A 7,869-nucleotide genomic window follows, 5' to 3' on the forward strand; every position below is an offset into this window, starting at 1 on the left:
CGGACGGCAAGGATCGTGCGAGGACCCTTGGGCTGATATTGGTGCGGACAATGCGCGGACGTTGCGACGCTTCACGGGATGCTGGTGGTGCCGAGATGCTCACGAATGGCTAGAATGGAGGAAGAAGCGGGCGCTGATCTCGGCTGGGAGGTGCGTGAGATGGGCGGAAGAGGAGCAGGTTACGGATCCGGACTGCTGAAATCTCGGACAAGGGGCTGATCGCGGTGGGCTTGCTTCGCAGACAGCTGGGAACGTGGGAGAGGGGGATGAACGCCGTGGCTCACTCGCGGGAGGCGGATGGAAGCGGGACCCTTGGCTCGGACGTGCAAGGACCCGGAATGGGCGGAGAAGACGGATACGGTGCCTTGCTGTGATGCTGGAGCTTGGGAGATCTCGGGAGGTTGCACGGACACAGGATTGCTGACGAAGAAGACTGCCGCGGGATGCTGGGAGATCTAATGCGGAGCTGGAAGGAGGTGCACGCGGAAGGAGGAAGCTGGGAGGCGCCTTAAATGGGCGGAAGATGAGGGCGTTGATCGCGGGAGGCTTGCTTCGTGGACGCTGTGGAGGAGGAGGGCGGATGCGTGGGATCACACGCGGAGAAGATGGATGCGGTGCCTTGCTGTTCGGGATCTCCTCGCTGGTCCTCTGTACTAAGAATCGGGTGCACATATACTCGATGAATGGTGAATTCGATTAGACCATGATGAGGTTGGGCATACGCGGTCTGAGTCATGCATTTGTCTAAGCCCAATCTGTACTGAATACATATTTTGGCCTCGATTTACGATCACCTACACTCAACAAAAATATAATATTAATCTAATGAGATTATCATTATCTTGTTAGCAATAATACTAATTTAAGTGGTATGTAGATCGCACTTTTGTGCTCTCATCACACCCCCCAACTAGCTTATTGCTAGTCTCTAGCAATTCAGAGTAAACAATAACATGAGAGTACATAAAGTGTTGGTCAATCCTTTGACTTTTTATTAAAGCTAAAGACATAAAACTAAGATATGTACCCACTTTCGTAGAGCATCACGATTGCACCTAGCATGTGCAACAAGCCGTAAAACCCCTAGGTTACCCTAGTGGACGAGTGTTGTCTCGTGAGGATTTTCAGGGATGTTACCCACAAACATCATAAATGATATGACACGAGATCCTAAAAATATGAAAAAAAAACCTAAGCTAATACACATGTAATTAATTAATATATATTTTCAAGCACGGCAACTTTGAAAGCAAGAAAAATATGAAAGTGTAGTGTGCATAAAATAGTATGACTTTCTCAGAGTACTAATACCTCCACCACAACATGGTACCGCTTGAATTTTAGGTGTACTACTCAAGTTCACAAGTGTTTACTACAGTTTATTAGAGCCTGATCCATCAAATTTTCGGAATATCTCATGTTGTCTAAAATTGTCAAGAATGGTTCGCATAAAGAAGGAGCTATCAATCCCAACTAAATATCCAAAGTACACAAAGGTCCAATGCAATGGAGTCAAACCAGCTATTACCACATGTCACTGGGTTCAGCCCGACCAACCCTATTCATGCTTCTTTTTTTTTTTAATATAGTGATTACAATAGTCCAACCCCGTTAGGCTCTAGCAAGGTCCATGTAGCGAGTTTTCAGCCAATAACTTCTGAACCAATTGGCTCAAGGCATTAGATGAAACACCCCTCGGGCTTAATTACTAGAACCAGACTACGCCACGAGGTTAGACTTGTCATCTCCTCTTTTTTTTTTCAAAATAGAGAAGGTAAACTGAACCATATAATGTGACTGCAACGTGACTATAGGTCAACCATGGTCGGAACATAAGGCACTTAGATGATCTAGCCAGGGTATTCAACCTCTATCTTTATGTGAAAACCAAATCAAGAACCTTATAGTACAGACAAGGATACTCGTACTTCTTTTACAGATATGGCTTAATAAAAATGCATTAAACAAATGTGAACTCCTGAGGCCTTCCTATTGTCATTAAGTATACGTGTGGGGATCTAATAATAGGTCTCTGATCAGTCATAGTATGCATGTGTTCCTTGTCTTAATAGTTGCACAAGCTCAATATGAAAATACATGTGCATTTGCTCAGAAAAGAAAGTAATAGAATGCAAAAACAAGTTTTTTTTTTGGCTAAATATTTTCCTCCCTCCAACTTAAGCATTGCATTGTCCTCAATGTAAAAGATGCAAGAAAATTATATATGAGAGACAACAGAGAAAATAATATTGGAGAGAAGAAGAATACCTTGAGCTGTTGATTTTCAGAAAAGAAGACCTACAAAATAAGAAAAATAATCCTAACTAATATACACATATCTTTGCCTTCATGCTCAGTCATAAGAAGGTGCTCCCAAGAAAAAGGAGTCCTCTTCATCTGCAAAATTCTCAAGAAAAGGTTTTAACCTATGTCCATTTACCTTAAAAATTCTACCATCCCGTGGATTCTCAATCTCAACCGCCCCATATGGAAAAACAGTTTTTATAATGTAAGGACCTATCCATCTTGATCGCAACTTACCAGAAAACAGATGTAAGCAGGAATCATATAAAAGAACTTTTTGCAAAGGTTCGAAAGATTTTTTTAAAATTTATTTATCATGTAAGATCTTCATTCGTTCTTTGCAAATTTTAGCATTGTCATAAGTATCTCTGCGGATCTCATTAAGCTCGTTCAATTGCAATTTTCTAGCTGGACCGGCATTATGTAAATCAAAATTCAATTTTCTAATTGCCCAATACGATTTATGCTCTAGTTCTACAGGCAGATGACATGCTTTTCCGTAGACTAGCCGGTGGAAGACATGCCAAGAATGGTTTTGTATGCAGTACGATAAGCCCATAATGCATCTGATAGTTTCAAGGACAAATCTTTCCGTGATGGGTTCACCGTTTTCTCTAAAATACGCTTGATCTCCCTATTGGCTAACTCTACCTGGCCACTAGTTTGTGGATGATATGGGGTAGCAACTCTATGGGTGACACCATACTTTTTCAATAAGGTCTCGAAAGGCTTATTACAAAAGTGTTTTCCACCATTACTAATTATAACCTTAGGCATCCCAAATCGTGAAAAAATATTTTCTTTTAAAAACTTCAGGATAGGTTTGTGATCATTAGTCCTACAAGCGACAGCTTCTACCCATTTGGACACATACTCGACACCGACTAAAATGTACTCATATCCAAAAGATGGTGGGAATGGGCCCATAAAATCGATGCCCCAACAATCGAAAATTTCGATAATAGTAATGGGTTGAAGAGGCATCATTTGCCTACGAGTTAGACTTCCAATACGTTGACATGGATCACATGTCCTGCAGAACTCGTGGGCATCTTTGAACATAGTAGGCTAATAGAAACCACATTGCAAGACCTTTGCAACAGTTTTCTTAGAAGCAAAGTGTCCACCACAAGCATCAGTATGGCAGAAAGAGAGTACGCTTTGTATATCATGATCCGGTATGCATCGTCTAAAGATTTGATCATTGCAATATTTAAATAAATAGGGTTCGTCATAGTAATAATTCTTTACTTCGCGCAAAAAAAATTTTCTATCTGTCGACCCCCAATGCTCCGAAATCCGGTTTGTAGCAAGAAAATTTACAATGTCAGCGTACCATGGCACAGTAGAGAGTGCAAACAACTGGTCTTCAGGGAATGAGTCTTTAATAGGAAACTGTGGCACCGAATCATTAAAAACTAGCCGTGATAAATGGTCAGCAACCACATTTTCTACTCCCTTTTTATCTTTGATGGTGATGTTAAATTCTTGGAGTAGAAGTATCCATCGTATTAGGCGTGGTTTGGCCTCTTTCTTATCTAGCAAATATTTTAGTGCTGCATGGTCTGTGAAGATAACAATAGGAGCACCAAGATATAAGAACGAAATTTGTCTAATGCAAATACTACTGCAAGCAATTTCTTTTCGGTGGTGGTGTAATTCATTTGAGCATCGTTTAAGGTTTTGCTTGCATAGTAAATGACATATGGCTTATTATCCTTACATTATCCTAGGACAGCTCCTATCGCATAGTCGCTAGCGTCGCACATAATCTCAAAAGGTAATGACCAATCGGGTGGTCGCACGATGGGTGCAGTGCTAAGCATAGACTTCAACTTTTGGAATGCTTCTGACAGGTTTCAGTCCAATTGAATGGTGCATCAAGGGACAGGAGGTTACATAATGGTCAAGCTATGACACTAAAGTCCTTGATGAACCTCCTATAAAATCCGGCGTGACCCAAAAATGATCGAACATCTCTAACCGTCTTGGGTGCAGGTAGCTTAGCAATTAAATCGATCTTAGCTCTATCTACTTCCATGCCCTTCGATGAAACAATATGTCCTAGGACAATTCCCTTTGGTACCATGAAGTGGCATTTCTCCCAATTCAATATCAAATTCTTTTCTATACATCGAGCTAAAACTGCTTGTAAATGTGATAAGCAATCATCAAATGAGTCACCAAAAACGGAGAAGTCATCCATGAACACTTCCAAAAACTTCTCGTTCATGTCTTCAAAGATGCTGAGCATGCATCTTTGGAATGTTGTAGGTGCATTACACAACCCGAATGGCATTCGTCGAAAAGCAAATGTGCCAAAAGGACAAGTGAAGGTAGTCTTCTCTTGATCTTCTGGTGAAATTTCAATTTGATAATATCTCGAATAGCCATCGAGAAAACAATAGAAATCATGCCCTGCAACTCTCTCCAACACTTGGTCTAGGAAGGGTAGAGGAAAGTGATCCTTTCGTGTGACCAAATTCAGCTTTCGGTAGTCAACACACATGCGCCAACTCATCGGGACACGAGTTGGAACTAGTTCCCCTGGTTCATTTTCTACCACCGTCAAACCTGACTTCTTAGGAACGACTTGAGTAGGGCTTACCCACTTGCTGTCGGAAATTGGATAAATAATACCCACGTCAAGCAACTTGAGGACTTCTGCCTTAACCACATCTCTCATTGTAGAATTTAACCTTCGTTGCATTTGCCTTGTGGTTTTGGCATTGTTCTCCAAATATATCCGGTGCGTGCAAACTAAGGGGCTAATCCCCTTCAAGTCAGCAATAGACCACCCTAAGGCTCTCTTATGATTTTTTAGAACACCAAGTAATTTTCTTTCTTGGATATGATCAAGTCCAGACGAGATGATTACAGGAAAAGTATCTTCGGGTCCAAGAAAAGCATGCTTAAGTTCCTTTGGTAAGGGTTTCAATTCGAGCTTGGGTGCTTGCTTATGGGATGGTACTATTTTCGCCTCTCGAGGCGACAACCTCTCAAATTCTCCTATTTTCGGTCTCCACCTATTGACCATCTTGATATCCAAACTATCCACAATAGGTGTGACTGACAAATCACCATCATTGGTGCCATTAGGACACCAATCAATCAAGCTATCATCGGATGGATCGTTAATTGCTTTAGCTAACAAATATTCTTCTGCGATGGTTTCAACCCAATCAACCTCCTTACTCTCTTCGGGATCATTAGGTTGTTTGCACACATTAAAAATGTTCAGTTCTAAGGTCATGTTACCAAAAGAAAGCTTCATGACGCCATTCCTACAATTAATCAATGCATTAGAAGTTGCAAGGAATGGACGTCCTAAAATGACCGGAATCTGAGACCGTGAGTTCGAAGCCGGATGTGTGTCCAATACAATAAAATCGACAGAAAAGTAGAACTTGTCTACTTGGACTAATACATCCTCGATAATCCCCCTTGGAATTTTAACTGACCTGTCAGCTAATTGCAAAGTGACGGAGGTTGGCTTCAACTCACCTAAACCAAGTCGCTCATATACAGAATATGGCAACAAATTCACACTCGCCCCTAAATCTAACAATGCTCGCTCTATCCTAAAGTCGCCTATGATGCATGAGATGGTTGGGCAACCTGGATCCTTAAATTTAGGGAGAATGTTATGCCGCAAAATAGCACTCACATTTTCAGTTAAGAATGCCTTCTTCTTAACATTTAATCGGCGCTTGACAACCTTCAAAAATTTGGCATATGAGGGTACTTGTTTGATTGCACCAAGAAGAGGTATGTTGATCTTTACTTGCTTAAAAAAATCAAGAATTTCAGAATTAGGTTCGAGCTTTTGCAACGGCTTTAACCGTTGTGGAAAAGGTGGAGGAAAAGGACATTCAACTTTCTCGGTAGAAGTTGGGACCTCAACTTCTTCTTTGTTCCTTTCATCGACTTTGGGAGCATCAGAATTAGAAGTGACTCACGGTCTCAATGGGACGGTCTGATCGATGACTTTTCCATTACGCAAAGTCATAATGCTTTTTGCATGTTCTGTATGCGAACTAGAGGGAGCCGTATTATTACTACCGTGCACTTGTGGGTTAGGTTGGGGTTGAGCTGGAAGCTTACCCTTCTCTTGGGTACTTAGGACGGTAGTCAACATTGACAATTGGTTCCTTATATCTTCAAAATTTCGAATATTTTGAGCATTGATATTAGCTTGACCTTGTAGAAAAGTTTGTATAGATTGCAAGGTATCCTCAATATTCGACTTTTGGGAGGGTGGTGATGCAAAAGTAGGATGTGCAGGTGGAGGAGCTGAATGGTGTGACTGTTGAGGATGATCGTTTCTCCACCTAAAATTTGGATGATTCTTCCAACCAGGGTTATAGGTATTCGAGTATGGATCGTTATAAGACTTTTGGTAGGAGTTCATAGCATTTGCTTGATCGTGCAAGACTTCTTTGAATGCCGGTATGGTGGGGCAATCTGTAGTGGTATGACCCGACATATCGCAGATACCACAACACTCGTTTCTAAGCTCTATAGTCTTGACAGGCTCAACCTTCCTAAGCTCAATTTCTTCTACTTTCCTAGTGAGGGCTGCCATTTTAGCATGAAGATCATCCTCAGTTTTGAGGTTGTAAAGGCCTCCCTATACAGAGCTAGTAGGCTTAGGTAAAGACTTATTGTTTCTATCCCCGTTATCCCAAAGTTGGGCAGTTTCAGCAAGGAAATCCAAATACTCCCACGCCTCATCAGGGTGTTTTTCTAAAAATCTACCATTGCACATGGTCTCTACAAACTGTTTCAACTGTGGAGATAAACCTTCATAAAAGAAGTTAATGGTTCTCCAAGTTTCGAATCCGTGATGAGGGCATGAGAGAAGAAGGTCTTTAAATCTTTTCCAACATTCATAAAATGTTTCATTATCTTTTTGTTGGAAATTGCTGATATGTCTTTTCAAAAAGTTGGTTCTTTGTGTGGGGAAGAACTTCTTTAAAAATTCTCTCTGCATATCTTGCCAAGTTCTTATTGATCTAGGTCGCAAAGAGTTTAGCCATGTTTTGGCCTTATCCTTTAGAGAGAAAGGGAATAATGTCAGCTTGAGGACATCCTCGGTGACGTTTGGCACTCTAAATGTAATGCTCAATTCTTCAAAATCCTTTAAATGAAGATACGGACTCTCGGACTCTAACCCGTGAAACTTGGGCAGCAATTGAATTACCCCTGGTTTGATGTCAAAATGTCCTACATTATCAGAAAAAATTATGCATGAAGGCTGACTAGTCCTAGCCGGTTGTAGGTATTGTCTTAGAGTCATAACATGGGATTCTCGTTCTCGATTGTGGTGACTCCCCGCATCTTCATTTAAATCAGCCATCTCACAAGGTGTGAGATACTGCGAAGGAATTTCAGGGGTATGTCCTAATGGATTATCTAAAGTTGTACGACTTAATCGACCGATGTCGTCCCTATTCCACCTTAGCATGCAAAATATTTTCCTCTCTTTTTTTTCTTTTTTTTAAAAAAATAATAAATATAAGTACCAACTAAAGATACCCTAAAACGACACCCTAAAACAAAAAT

General features: G+C 41.1%; 1 non-coding gene across 1 annotated transcript; it reads left to right on the forward strand.

Annotated features, from left to right (window-relative positions):
* The first annotated feature begins 7,142 nt into the window (after positions 1–7,142).
* LOC120108396 (small nucleolar RNA R71) lies at positions 7,143–7,251 on the forward strand. The gene has a single exon (XR_005509765.1). It is a non-coding gene; the product is annotated as a small nucleolar RNA R71 (small nucleolar RNA).
* Positions 7,252–7,869: the final 618 nt, after the last annotated feature.

This window comes from Phoenix dactylifera, chromosome 3 (genome assembly GCF_051530095.1).
Source record: "Phoenix dactylifera cultivar Ajwa chromosome 3, Ajwa_hap1_PhDact_Kaust_v1.1, whole genome shotgun sequence".
In the NCBI taxonomy this organism is placed as follows: Eukaryota; Viridiplantae; Streptophyta; class Magnoliopsida; order Arecales; family Arecaceae; genus Phoenix; species Phoenix dactylifera.